The sequence below is a fragment of the Cololabis saira genome, chromosome 12 (assembly GCF_033807715.1).
Source record: "Cololabis saira isolate AMF1-May2022 chromosome 12, fColSai1.1, whole genome shotgun sequence".
Lineage (NCBI taxonomy): Eukaryota > Metazoa > Chordata > Actinopteri > Beloniformes > Belonidae > Cololabis > Cololabis saira.
The window spans coordinates 17338014-17353366 of record NC_084598.1 but is presented as its reverse complement, the minus strand read 5'-3'; the positions used below and the strand labels follow the sequence as shown (position 1 = coordinate 17353366).

The window sequence follows — 15353 nt, the reverse complement described above, 5'->3', positions numbered from 1 at the left end:
GTCCCCGAGCTCCAACCTGCACCAGCAAGAACCGGCGTCCGCATACGGGGCCTGCTATTACCACCTGCACCTGCAGCAAGACGCTGGTGGACCGGGAGAGGGAGAAGCTCGGAGTGCTGCGGCATATAGAGGGCCACCTCGAGAGGTCCACTGCCCTCCAGCAGCAGATGGTGGACATCAAGAGGGAGAAATTGGAGCTGCAGTGGAGACAGATGCCACTTGCCGAGGCGCAGTACAGCCGACGCTCCAGAGGGCGTCCCTCCAGAGGGCTCCTGTGAATTGACAATTTTATTGATTTACTCCAAGAGTACTCATGCCATGTATAAGTGTATGCGTAATGTACGATTTACGCATGACACACGCACCTCTTCCAGCCAAAACCACATGTAAACTCCCGAACACTAACTTTCAAGAATACTTTGCTTTAATGTTCAATGCTAGACCTTCAAAGCACTGAAACATTGCAGCAATAATGAATCAGAATCAGAATCAGAAAGGGGGTTTATTGCCAAGTTTGTTAACACACACAAGGAATTTGTTGTGGTGATTGGTGCAATACAGTAAAAATAAAAATATAAAAGCAAACAAATATATGGAGATAAAATAAGAGATAGAATAAAATAAAATGTATAAACAGAAATAAACAGAAATGTACAATATGAGGATTAAAAAGTGCCGGATATGGGTCTTTACAAAAAGTGACGTAGGATGACAGATGACAGATAAAATGTATAAACAGAAATGAACAATATAAACAGAAATGTACAATATGGGATTTTTAAAGTGTCGGATGTGAGTCTGTACAAATGTTACGGGGTTGGAATATTTACGTTAATGTAACGTAGAGTGGGATGGGGTGGCAGTCCGTAGTAGTCGGGGGGAGGGGGGACCGGGGCCTTGTTGACGAGGACAGCTGCAGACGGGAAAAAACTGTTCTTGTGGCGTGAGGTTTTGGTCCTGATGGACCGCAGCCTCCTGCCAGAGGGAAGAGTCTGAAACAGTTTGTGTCCGGGGTGGGAGGGATCTGCTGCAATCTTTCCTGCACGCTTCAGGGTCCTGGAGGCACGCAGGTCCTGGAGAGATGGAAGATTGCAGCCAATCACCTTCTCTGCAGAGCGGATGATACGCTGCAGCCTGCTCCTGTCCTTCACAGTGGCAGCAGCGTACCAGACGGTGATGGAGGAGGTGAGGATGGACTCAATGATAGCCGTGTAAAACTGCACCATCATTGTCTTTGGCAGGTTGAATTTCTTCAGCTGCCGCAGGAAGTACATCCTATGCTGTGCTTTTTTGGTGAGGGAGGTGATGTTCAGCTCCCACTTGAGGTCCTGGGTAATGATGGTCCCCAGGAAGCGGTAGGACTCCACAGTGTCTGCTGGAGAGTCACACAGGGTGAGGGGGGCAGGTGGGGCTGCGTTCCTCCTGTAGTCCACTATCATCTCCACTGTCTTTAGAGCGTTGAGCTCTAGATTGTTCTGACTGCACCAGGTCACCAGCTGGTCGACCTCCCACCTGTAGGCGGACTCATCACCATCAGAGATGAGTCCAATGAGGGTGATGTCGTCCGCAAACTTCAGGAGTCCGGGGGTCTCGCAATGAGCTTTCCTCCCACACAGACTTTACAGCGGACGAGAATGTTTTTATCACTTTTCACCGAGTCAAACTCAAAATAATGTCTGTAATTCCAGGCGTTAAACGCCGCATGCTCCTGCTCTCTCTCGCACTTCATGTCGTCTCTGGTTTACCACTGACTTTGCGCCGCTCATACGTCAGTATGAGCGGCGCAAAGTCATGAGATATTTTCACAAAACAAATACTGCATTTAGTAACGCAGTAACGCAGCCTTCTTTCAGAAAAGTAAAGGTAATCTAATTACTGTTTTTGCAATTGTAATCCCTTACTTTACTCGTTACTTGAAAAAAGTAATCGGATTACAGTAACGCGTTACTTCTAAAGGCTGAATTATGCTTCTGCGTCAAAATGACGCTGTGCCTACGGCGTGTGGTTTTCGTCGACGCAGAGGACACGCCGTCACCTGCGCCGTCACTGACGTGCACCTCCTGAAAATTGTAACTACGCGTCGAGGAGACGCCGACCACACGCAGACCGAGAGGGCTGTGATTGGTTCGCTTGGTAGCAACGCCTTTCCGGTTCCGGTTATAGACTGAGGTATCCCCGCCACCCCCGCCATGTTTAAATCACTTGACAACAATAGATCCGAGAGACGAGAGAGTCAGCGAGGAAGTGCGGCGTTATAAGCATCTTTATGACCAATCTTCACCCCATTACAAAGATGTGAAGATGGGCCAGAACTCCTGGAGGGAGATATCCATGAATATTGGCCTTGACGTGGTCGAATGCATTAAAAGGTGGAAGAAAATCCGCGACAAATACGTTCGGCTGAGGAAGAGGATGGTGTCAAGGAGCGGGGATCCAGGAGGGAGAAAAGTCCCAGAATACTTGAGTTTCCTTTCGTGGTTGGCGCCTCACGTCAAACACAGAGGCACGGACTCGAACTACGATGGGCAGGTAAATAAGCTCCTTTTTTCTACTGGTAACCCCCGGTTTGGGCTAACAATGCTAACAAAGGGCATGATAAACAAAGCCCATACTTGGCTAACCTATTGTTTTCCACTCATACCGTTTTCTTAGCTCATTTAATCCATACATTTAACAATAAAAACTACACATTAAAGCAGATGGACAAAGATTCCACATCATTTATTACATCAAAAATACTACCAGTGTGTACTCCACTACAAATTAAAGTTCTGCAGTCACAACCAAATTTAACTTAAAGTACATACATATATCAGCAGAATGTACTCATTGTGTAGTAAAACGCTCCCTCCGTGTTTTATTATAAGATATTTCTGAATTGGAAGTAATCCTGCATTAATGTGTATACTGCATTTGACTAAAATGTCTGTTTTTTCACTATCACAGGAAGGAAGCCCCTCTCCCCCTGCATGTAGCACCGAGCCATCGTCCCCCTCCTCCCCCTCCTCGGCTGACCCTCCACCGGGTTCCAGTACCCAGCTCCCTTCTGGGTCCAGCCAGCCGGTCCCCTCAGCTACCCAGCTCCCTTCTGGGTCCAGCCAGCCGGTCCCCTCAGCTACCCAGCTCCCTTCTGGGTCCAGCCAGCCGGTCCCCTCAGCTACCCATCTCCCTCCCTCCCTCCCTCCCTCACCGTCGCCGCTTCTTTCTGGGTCCACGCCGGGACAGCGGCGAAAGCGGCGGGACCACCAGGATGAGCTGATGTCTACGCAGATGGCGGAATACACCAACCGCCAAATGGAGATCCTTCAGCGGCTGGGACAGGAGCCCCAGGATGATGCCTTCAGGCTAGGCATGTCACTCATAAGTCTTCTGAGAAGGGTCCCAGAAGAGGACATGTTTAGAACATACCTTTCAATGCTGCATGCCGGGGAGGCCCACCTGAAGAGCTAATCTGCATTCTTTTCAGCACTCTTTTGTTTGTGTGTGTGTGTGTGATTTGTTTTTTTGCACAGTTTGTTTACTGCACTGTTTTTGTGTGTGATTTGCAGTTTGTTTGAATAAAGTGCACTTTGATTATATTCTGACTCTGAGCATTTCATGTATCAGTATTTTCAATTATTAGGTATATGATAGGCCAGTGTGTATACACAAAACCATAGGGTTATGAATGAAGAGAACACACCAATTCCTTTACTTTTCAATTCTAAATTAATCAAAATTTTTTGAGATTTAAAACTGCGCAATTCAGGCGTAAAGCTAGGAACAACTTATTACCATCTCACTTGTAATATATTATTTTTAATCAGAACAAATTCTGTCCCCATGATAGAATTATCATCCCCCCTGATTTGTAAAAAAAAAAAAAAGAAGAGTACTGTGTGTGTATAGTGTGTACATAAGTATATTTATATAAATATCTATATGGGCATGTGTACTAATATATAGAAATATGCAACTGTATGTATGCATGTATACAGATCTGTGTGAGTATAATTACAGTATATAATACTGTTACCAGTGTGAGTACAGTGAATATTTATAAATACAGGTTAAGTGACCAGTGAATGGGGGTAGGACTAAATAAGTTTACACTTCTTCCTACTCTTTTTGTTAATGTAAATCAAGTTAGCAAGTTTTAAAGGATGACATTTGTTTTGTTTTCTTAAACTTCTCATGAAGTGTCTTCATTTTTTTTTTTACACGTACAAATATAAAATAAATCAAACCAAAGTTTAAAAATGTAAAAACACAAATTATGAATCGTTTCAATATTCACCTATTTTAAGGCCAGCAACTATTACAAAAACAATACTGGGATGAGGAAATCAAACATTTATTTTTCTCCACTTAAGGAACATTTATCACAGCACACTTGTTTATTCCCAAAACAACTATTTACAAAACATGACAGCTAAATGAACAATTTCATTATTAGCCAAGAGTGCCACGGCACACTATGCCATTCTGCCATGGCACAATTCCCTGCGGTGACTGAAAGAAGGCAGTCAAATCATTGCGGACAGCCTGGGCAGCTCTGGTGGAACGGCTCCTTGACATCTGTGAGGGATCTATGGGCCCCACCAGATTTGAGTCCCCTGCTACCAGTCCTCGCCACTCCCCAGGCTCCACTGATCCACCTGAATCAGAGTCTGCAAAGCTTGGTGGTATGTATCTGCTCCCTGGTGTGTTCAGATCGTCAGTGTAGGCCAGGTAGTTGTGCAGGACAACACATGCCTTTACAACATCCACGGTCTTCTCTGGCAGGAACTCAACATGCCGTCCAAGAATCCTCCACCTTGCCACCATGATTCCAAAGCTGTTTTCAATGACAGCCTGGCTCTGGAAAGACGGTAATTGAAGGTCTGCTTCTCCATGTTCAGATTGGTCCCTGCATCGGAAAGTACACAGTTTGAGTATTAATGAATAGAACATTGTTGTGTCACAATCATGTGAAGTAAAAACAAAGTAAGTGGCCATTACAAAGACAACTACGTTTGAAATTAGGTCTCTGCCATACCTGGGAACGGGCGCATGAGATTGCAGTGCAGGGGGAAGGCAGCATCACCAACAATCACATGGGGGATTTGGACTTGTGTTCCAGGGAGTTTCGCTGGTGCGGGCAGATTGAGCTCATGGTCGAGCAGCATCGAGCCAAATTTGCTCTCCTTGAAAACGCCCCCGTCACTTTCCCTTCCATATGCGCTCACGTCCAACATGGTGAAGCGATACCTACCAGAAAGAAATTGAGCATTATTTTGAAGTTGCTTAATCATTTTGTATATCTACATTTTTAATGTAAAGAAACCCCTGGGTGTTCGGTTGTTTGCTGTTTTCTTGTATAATGTCTGTATGTCTGTTAATAAAAATAATTTAAATATTAAACATAAAAATAATATTAATACAATTTAATAAAGCAATACCTTGCATCACATGTTGCCATCATAACAATGGAGTGACAACCCTTGTAGTTAAAGTAATCACTCCCGGAGCGTGGAGGTGCCTTGATGTTGACGTGCTTCCCGTCGACGCTCCCTACACAGTTCGGAAAGTTCCATAATCTCCAAAAGTCTGCAGCAATAGCTTCCCACTGGCTAGTTGAAGGGCAAGGAAGAAATTCAGGCTGCAGGACCGTCCATAAAGCTTTGCAGACCTCGGACACTACACCAGATACAGTGCAGGCGGCCAACTTGTAGCTCGCTGCAACAGACTGTTGGCTGCCACCAGAAGCTAAAACTCGCAAAGTAACTGCAAGTCTCTGGGCTGCGTCAACAGGCATGGAGTGTGTGCTCTGGTGAGATATCAGCGGCTGCACACGACGAAGCAGATCGTCAAATCGACTTGCTGACATTCTAAAGTACCTGCAGGAGAAAACAAAAAAAGCAGGAAAGATGTGTGAGCCTCAAAAGTTGTCCAGGAGAATAAAACACACATTACAATGCATGAAAGCAGCATTTCCCAAAAAGCATAATCCTCAACAATAAATCAAGATCATGAGATAAAAACTAAAATACAACTTTTTATTTTATTTTATAATTCCAACATTTTATTCCATAATGTTTTCTATCTCCAAACTATACATTTTAATATCATTTTTTAAATCGCATAACTTTGAAACCCAAATGTCATTTTATGATTTTGCATTTTTTTTGTATTATATTGGTGGAAATGGCCTAAGATACCATTTATTTAGTAGTTTAGGGACCTGTGCTTGCATTGATCATTTTCAAGAAACGAGAAGATGGGCACCAGATTTAGTAGAAACCTAATTCCATCTCATTGGTCCTACATAAAACATTGAAAATACACACCACACAATGAAACAATGGTAACAGAGACTGCTCTGTGCATGAAATCAGGCATGATGCCTGAGAACAATAGTTACCTGAAGTGCATTTCTTCGTCGATGTCTCGCAGAGGTCGAACAAGCACTGAAAATTCGCCCGTACTTTGCCTCGGTTGGTTCAATGGGCGCACATCCCATCTCCTCCTCCTCCTCCTTCTTCTGTTGCGAATATAATTTAAGATAAACATATTTCTTTCGACATCCAACAACTGCAACTCCAGCAAGATCCTTTCCCTCCCGATCGCCATTGTTTACAATGTGGCCGGAAAAGCCGGAAGCTAAACAAAGAGTCAACTAGAGACCATCATAAACCATTCAGGAAAAGACCGCACCCCCCTAGCGCTCGCGGGGGGTACTGCTCCGCGACGAAATGGAGTGTTGCAGAAGTCCGAAGGGTTCACGACGGCGTCACGGCTGCGGCGTAGGCACGGCGTCGTTTTGACGCAGAAGTATACTGACACCTTAACGCGTTTCTGCCCATCACTGGTCTCAAACTCCTCCATGACAGCCCCACATGCAGAGGCCTGTGTCAACATGGCAGAGGACCTAAACAACTTTTTCTGCAGGTTTGATCAGTGTGACTACACAGAAGAGAGGAAGGAGCTCATTGCAGAGCTCTCTACCCTGTCTCAGTCCACTGCCTACCTGCAGCTGCAGCCAGAGGAGGTTGAACAGACGCTGAAAATGCTAAAACCAAACAAGGCACCCGGACCTGACCGAATCTGCAGGCGCCTGTTGAAGGCCTGCAGCAGTCAGCTGGCCGGGGTCCTCTGCTCACTGTTTAACCGCTCCCTGGCTGAGCACTCCGTCCCCTCTGTCTGGAAGTCATCCATCATCTGCCCTGTTGAGAAAAGGAGCAACCCCACAAACAACAACGACTATCAACCTGTCGCCCTGACATCGATGGTTATGAAAAGCTTTGAGAAGCTTGTCCTGGACCAGCTGCAGGTTGATGTTTGTGGGTTTACCGACCCACTGCAGTTTGCATATCGTCGGCACAGGGGCGTGGATAACACAGTGCTGACCCTGCTACATGGGATCACCCACCTGGAAAAACTGAAGTCCCTTGTCAGGTTGGTCTTTGTGGACTTTTCCAGTGAATTTAACACCTTGCAACCACACCTGATGGGACGCAAACTGCTCCAGATGGACATTGAGCCCCACCTGATCCTCTGGGTCCTCTCCTTCCTGACAAACAGACCCCAGAGGGTCAGGGTGAATGGCCACCTCAATGCCCCGCGGACAATTTCTACTGGATCCCCTCAAGGCTCTGTCATCTCTCCACTACTTTTCACACTGTACACAGACAACTGCAGGAGCTCAACCCCGGGAATAACATACATTAAATACTCTGACGACAGCGTAATCATGGACACCACCAATACAGATGGACAGTTACAAAAAGAACTGGACTCTTTTGCCCTGTGGTGTAGCCTGATCCTGCCGGAACAAGATCCGGTACCTATTTGATTGGATCCGGCACCTCCTCTGTCAATCAACCCGAATTGAACATTTTTTAATTTCACCGTGCCGCGCTGTGACGACATCTTGGCACGTCCAATAAGAGAGAAGGGAGAAAGTTGTGTCCAATAGAAGAGAAGGGGGCGGAGCCTCTGCGCCGACTCTTCTCCTTGCGCTGCGGTTACACATGAATGGATTTGTGTCGGTTGCTGTGTGGATTATGTTCTCCCTCCAAATAAAAAAACGGGCTGAAGCCCCCCCAAATTTGATCTCAGCCCTCCAAAATTAAGAGGACATTTTTCCCTTTCCAACGATACCAATATTGTGTTTGTATAATTTAAAACTGCGTTATTTTGGGGCTGATGCAGCCGCGCCTCTCTGCCTGCAGTCACTGCTCTGTGTCCCGCCCACAGCACCATCTGATTGGTTACACACAGAGACAGGCACGGGAAACAGCCAATCAGCAGTGAAGGCTGTGCATGCTCTGTGCTCACACACACAGAGGAGCGGAGAATAAGTTTTGCCGGGTAGAGAAGCTCCGCAGATCATATGTATGTTTCCAAGGTAATTTAAGGCAGCAGACTCTCCCGAAATTGTAATAAACATCCTAGTGTCCCTGTGTGAAGCTCACAGACAAAAGGATTGCGCAGCTTTTGCGGCCTCTAAACCGGTGCAAATGAGACAAAAAGAGAGCGTCTAATTCACAAAACACCTGCAAAGGGCGAATTGCACCACAAACTGCGCTGCCAAGCGTCATGGTGCACCTGTGCCATTTGCATGCATGTAAATTAGGTAATATTCATACATTCGGCGCAAAATTGCCCCCTCTCTATGCAAATAAGCCTCATTTCAAAAACCGTCTAATTCACAAAGGACAGCGCTATTTGCCACACGCAAAAATAGTGGAGCAAATACCGTCTTTTCGAAGCGTGTATTAACTGCGCGCAAACTCACTCCTCACTCCCCATCTCTCTGTTTCTCTCTCTCTTCAATGTCATTCAAGCCTGTGTGATACTGAATGATATTAAGGGTGAAATCTATTGTCAGACATGACTGTACACAGTCAGATCAAGTGGGGTTGTGGACTTATCTCGGATTTAAAAATAAAAATAACAGGAGCTCAGGATTCATCCATACAGTAAGGGGCTGCTTTATTACAAACAATTCCACCATATAAACATATAAATCTAGAATGTGTGTGTTTAACAGCTTAATAATGACATCACATATCACAGCATATATCAGACTTATAATAAAATAGCGCTGATCGTGTCCCTGTGTGAAGCTCAGCGTCAGTCAGGACTCTCAGCTGCTGCTGGAGCTGCAGCCGCGGTGAGTCTGCTTGCCACCCGTCCCTTGAAATACGGAATTGTTACGTAATTGGGAATTAGAATTCGTATAAAACAGTTTATTCCGTATTTCACAATCGTCCCATGCACGTCTGTCACATACGCACACACTAGTTAAGCCTAATTATGCCTAAATAATGGTCCGCGTTAAATCGACGCAGAGCCTACGCCGTAGGGTTACGCCGTAAGTTACGCGGCGACGCGCACTGTACGGTGCGCATGCCGCGTAACCTACGCCGTATGCACTGCGTCGATTTAACGCGGAACCATAAATCATCCTTGAGCAGCACGGAGGGAGGAGGGAGGAGGGGGAGCGGGCTCCCGTCCCGTCTTCGTGTCTTGATGATTTGTAATACAGGCTGAGCCTACCGTTAGTTCTTAAACTGTAAAAAAGCTGGGGGGGGGGAGACAAAAGCATGAGTTTGAAAAATGGGGGGGGGGCATGCCATATCCGGCATATCATTAGAGCACAATCTTTTGTGAATAGGACCTTAAAGCGGGGCAAATTGCGGGCGCAAATGCGGCGCAATTCACAGCGCTATTTGCGGGCGCAAACTATTCTTTGTGGATTTGGCCCTATGTCAGCAGGAGGGCTGAATGACTAATTGTGCGATTTTCAAATCACAAGACCTATGATTCACTATTATTAATAGTTCAATCAAAAGATTGCAGTTGAAAGCCGATGACTGTTGATTTCACTGGCCATGATGTCATCTGGCATTTTACTCAGCTGCACCTTTAGTTTGTGCTAAACTGTGGAGCTAAGTGAATGTTAATGCCGCTAGCTGAAGCAGGTGAAGGGAAGAGCAGCAGTAACAAGTTAAGTCAGTCCGTATCAAAATATTTCAGAACTTGTGTTTTATGCAACATAGACTATTACATAATATAACAATACAGACCAGTGTTGCATTGTTCAGCCCTAAGTGACAGTAACATAAGCAACCTTCTTAAGATACTGTCAGTGCTTTATTTTAAGTTTTTTAAAAAAAGTGTTACTTTTCTGTTATCTTTTCCATCCATCAGCTTGTTAATTCAAATGTAGATGGTATCATAAGGTCTGATGTACTCTGTCTCTGTCACCAGTTTTAGTGCAGTAGTGTCAAAGGGCATGCATGATGAAATAAATGACAGACAACTTTTTTGTAAAAGAGCTGTAGGAGGACTCTGTAAATACAGCATCCTATGTTTTATGTGTTGAATATAATGTCTGCTTTGTTTTGTAGGGCGAAAACACATTATCATGATAGTTTCAACAAAGACATCATCCTTCTTCCGAAGCCATCAAGCAGTGTTGTTGTCAAGCATCGCACAAAGCAACAGTTACACGAACACGGACATATACTGAATGGATTTGAATTCCAGAAATCCTGGGACCAGAGGACTGTCACTGAACAAATAAGGGATGCCTTTAGAGAAAAACTCTGTGCTGATGTGAGGTAAGCACTTTTATTTTATTATATCAAGTCCAAACTGATATAATGATTCTATTCAAATGAAAAATATAAAGGATATCTCACGTCATTTCCAGCAGTGAAAGTTGCATGTAATAAGATTATGTATACAGCAGATCAAACCTAAACTATTAAGCCAGTTATTCATACTAGTACATTTGATTTGTTTTTTTCCGCTTACATTCCACGTTATTTATTTTTCTCACTGCTGGTTTTCTGCTGTATACATCATTAAAGAGGAAATAAAAAATTAGATTGTCAGTGCATCAGTTTCAATATGTCTTGTGCATTTTTGCCCTCATCCAAAAAAAGGTTTTTGTGGACCTTTTTTTTTTTTTTTTTTAATCTTTTTCAATTTTACCCACTGTTTTTCAGCATAGAGTTTCTGATGGCATGTGGCAACAGATTGATATCGCCCAAACTGCGTGCTGGACAAGACCTGGATGCAAATCTCATACATAAAGTATATAAATCGAAAGCCCTCTACATCAGACCATCAAAGCCAATTTTGGTATGTTATATCACATTTGGATTAACCTGCAGAGCATTGTAATAATAATAACAACCCATAATTGGTGCATATAATGAATGAAGATTAATGTTGTAAACTTTGTAATCTCTGTTCTTCTTCAACTTTTGTTTCAGCTTTGTAGCTACGAATATTATGAGGAAGGAACTATGTCATTTTTCTACTCGTATAGACTAGTGCAGAGTTGGAATGCCTGTTTTTAAAAATGTCAAATCTAAGCACAGACTAAATTGGCAGTTGCCTAGTTGGACCAACCCTGAACTAAAATCAGGAGGGGACACTGGTACTCGTGGGAGATGTCACTTTTCAAGCATGGACAGCAAAAGTGATTCTTATAAATACAATTATAAATCTTGGTGTTTCCAGGTACTGTTCCATTTACAGTTAAAAGTTAATATCTTAAAATGTTTTTGTCTTTCCAAGGATGATATTGTAGGCGATAGCAGTGAAGACAACATGTGTGAGGAAAACCCTGGTTCAACAAGGCAGCTGCGCTCTTCATCTCTAACATGAGATAGACACGAATATGCCTCTTCAGACAGTTTCACCAGCCCAACGTCTGCCTCCCCACCAAACTGTACTTCTGCAGTTCAACCTTTTGCCTCATCACTTGGGTGTGGAGCGTTATTCACTCAAACACCTCCCTTGACCTATCAAAGCAGTATCTCAACCAACCACAGCAGCACTTCAGTAAGCAGTTCTTCTAGTCAGCTGCCAGTATGCTCACTGGAAAACTGCCCTTCCACCAGTCTGCCTTCTGTCTCATCATTTGGAGGAACAACTTCCGTTGATCCAACTCTGGTCCTGACTTGTCAAAACAGCTCAAGCTCACCCTACCAGAGCACTACTCCAGCAAGTCATTGTTCTGCATTACCCTCTACGTCAACACACCACCAATCAGAAAACTATGATAACTACCTTTCAGTAATGGCTGCACTGTCTGACATGTCGTCTGATGATGAGGAATTGAACAAGACTATACTAGCAAGCTTGCAGAGTGAAAGGTAATTACAAAAAGCAAATGTTTTGTGGTGGCCAATTGAAAAGACACTATTTTGTTGTGTTATTGCTCAATTCAGATGCCATACATGCTCACATACAGTGTGTATATTGGGACTTGACAGTACTGGTATGCCAAAGTTAAATGATATACCTGATATCTTATTCATCTGTACCGTGGAGCTCTGTTGTCCAATACTATTACAACACTTAGGTAAGCCGCACAGCTGCACTGAGTGGTGTATACCTTCATCCCTGGAGAGAGTGATTACTTTTGTTTGTTTAGAAATGACTCCTAAGACTAATAACAGAAGTTACTTTAATGGCAGATGCCACTGAGCATGCTTGGAACACAGGTTACACAATTCTCTTATTGTACTACATATAACACCCTCTTGACTTGGTACTGTTTTGAATGCTTACTAATATACTTTAAATATTTAATATACTTTATTGTTTGTTTCAGAAGGACCACAGGATGCTCGGTACCAGCAAGAGATATTTTGCAAGATCTTGCAACAAAAATAAACCATCTGAGGAAATGCAAATTTAACATTAACCGGTCCACAGTCCTGGATGGAGCCATTAGAGGTTTTAAACGAGGGACATACGATCCAAGTCACACTATTTCTGTACGGTTTTCTGATGATATGGGGGTCCCTGAAGAGGCTGTGGACTTGGGCGGACCAAGAAGAAAATTTCTAAGGCTGCTTATCGAAGCTTTGCCCCTATCACCAATGTTTGAGGGGGAAGGAAGCAAATTGAACTTGGCCTTTGACAGTACTGGTATGTATTTATTACATCATTTTTGTCAATTTTTTGTACACATGCACTGTCAAATAAAATTTTTATTTTCACTAGCCATGAGAGAGGACAGGTACTTCATTGCAGGGAGGGCCATGTTGCAGATAGTGACCTGCGTGAAAAAATTAAAAGGGTAATTGTTTTTTCTCAGTTTTACAATATGTTGTGGCATATGGGCATCTGTATCAATACCAATGAATTCTGTCATTTTTATTATTAATTATGGCCCTTTCAAATTTTGGTGTTTAATGTATCTATTGGAAGGTCATAGAATGTACATCATTTGAAGATCTGCTAGCAACAACAGAGCCAATTGAGGAGTATTTGGCCAATGCTGACTGCCTGAGGCCACTGCGAAGGTTGGAAGACAAGAATCTCCTTGTGGATGACATCCTGATGTTCCAAGTGATACGCAGAGTGCGTGGTCCTTTTGAGAGACATTTTAACCTGTTTTTGCCTCTCCTAAAGAACTGAAACCCATGAAGACTGCCTTGTGTTCAGGGTTTTCTGTGGGCCATTTATGTTTAAATAGTATTGGTGTGCTAGCTTGACCATGTCTACCCTGCACATGAATTGGCCAAGTCTAAAAAGTGAAAACAGGTTTGTGTATCAAAACTTTGTTATTTCTTCTTTCCTCTCCCATCAATCATCTCACGACCCCTCAAATTTATCTGGTGAACCTTTGGAGGGGCCCGACCCCTAGCTTGGGAACCACTGGACTAAACTATCTAACTGTATATAAAGTAGTTGAAACTAGCTCCACCTCCAGCAGCTACAACACTAACATGCTGCTGACACACTGATGCTTCAGTATTAATGATGTCATTTATAATAATATATCAGTCAGAGGGACCACACCAATACTTTTACCGCAAAACGTTAACTACATCAACCTGATAATACTTATGTACTTTTACTGCTATACTTTAACTACATCCAGCTCATAATACTTATGTACTTTTACCATAGTAGGATTGTTCATGCAGGACTTTTACTTGTAATGGAGTACTTTTACATTGTAGTATTGGTATACTTTTACTTAAGTAAAGGATCTGAATACTTTCACCACTGGTTACTACCCTGAAAAATGTGAATTTGACACACATACTTTACTTTTGTAACTAACCTGAAGGACAATACATTAGCATATTTTAAGATTTTTAACTATATTTTTTCTTTGATTCATTCATCTGCTACATGTGGAGATGTAAAAACAAACGTTTTTGTTAAAGCTGAAGTCACTTATCAGAACACTTTAAAAAATAAGTGTGATTTTTACTCAGATTTCGGGATGGACTGAGAACACTTGGTGTGCTGGACAAAATCCAAGTTCACCCGGAGAGTTTTCGCCCCCTTCTATGCTGGTCTCCTACAACCCTCACAGCTGTCCTGGTTGACAACCTCTTCACCATCCGCCTATCACCAGTTGGCAGCAACAAAAGGCGTGCTGAAGAAGTTGTTGTTCCTTTTTGGAGGGACTACTTAACAGATGCAGAAGGTTAATTCGGAAGTGATATAAGCATTTATTGTATGAAATGAAATATTTGCTCACTTTAGATTAATAATGCGCTTCATCTCTTGTCACTTTATATTAGTTAAGAGTAGGCCTAGTGATGCGTGCAGTGTTTTTTTTTTTTTTTTTAATCTAATTTCCAATGTATTGCTTTCTTTCAGATCAAGAGGGAACACACAAGCTGGGGACAATTCTTGCCTTTGCCACTGGAGCCAATGCTGTTCCACCAGTTGGCTTCTCTCCACAACCTTCAATTGAATTCCTTCACCAAGAGCATGACGCAAGATTCACCTCTAAATTGCCCATTGCAAACACCTGCATCAATTGTTACCGCAAGTTACCACTGCATGCTTCTTACAGAGACTTTCAAGAAAACATGGACTTTGCATTAGGCAATACCCATGGTTTCGGCATAGCTTAATTCGTGGGCAGTCCTCCTTAACAGTATTCTGTCAAGTTTGCTCTCATCCCAAAACAGTTCATGACACGTGTTTTTAGTGTGGATATCATTCCACATTGTTTATTGGGAAAAATACACACACAATAAGGTGTTATTTCTTTAGTACAGTTCAGATTTTCAGAAAGTTCAGTGAAGACAAAAACTCTTCTCACAGATTACACTGATGCTGTATTACTGTTGTTAGTTTAGTCATCCTATGCAACAAAGAATGACATATGTTAAAATAAGTTAAGAGTTAAGTCAATTTGGGTTCTCCAGATCCAAAAGTGTCAATAAAATGGTTTTACATGTTTCATGTTTTTGGTAACAATTTCTTTGAATATTTAAAGTAATAAACATGGCTGTAAAATGTAAACAGAGGTATGAGCTCACAGAATAACATTGAAAAACATCTTAACATCCCATACACAGCAAAGATTCATGTAATGGAAGATAACAGCAACC

The 15353-nt window shown here is 43.0% G+C and overlaps 1 pseudogene; it reads left to right on the top strand.

Moving 5' to 3' along the window:
• Positions 1-6877: 6877 nt before the first annotated feature.
• On the top strand, positions 6878-14870 carry LOC133456364 (uncharacterized; annotated as a pseudogene).
• The last annotated feature ends 483 nt before the right edge of the window (positions 14871-15353 follow it).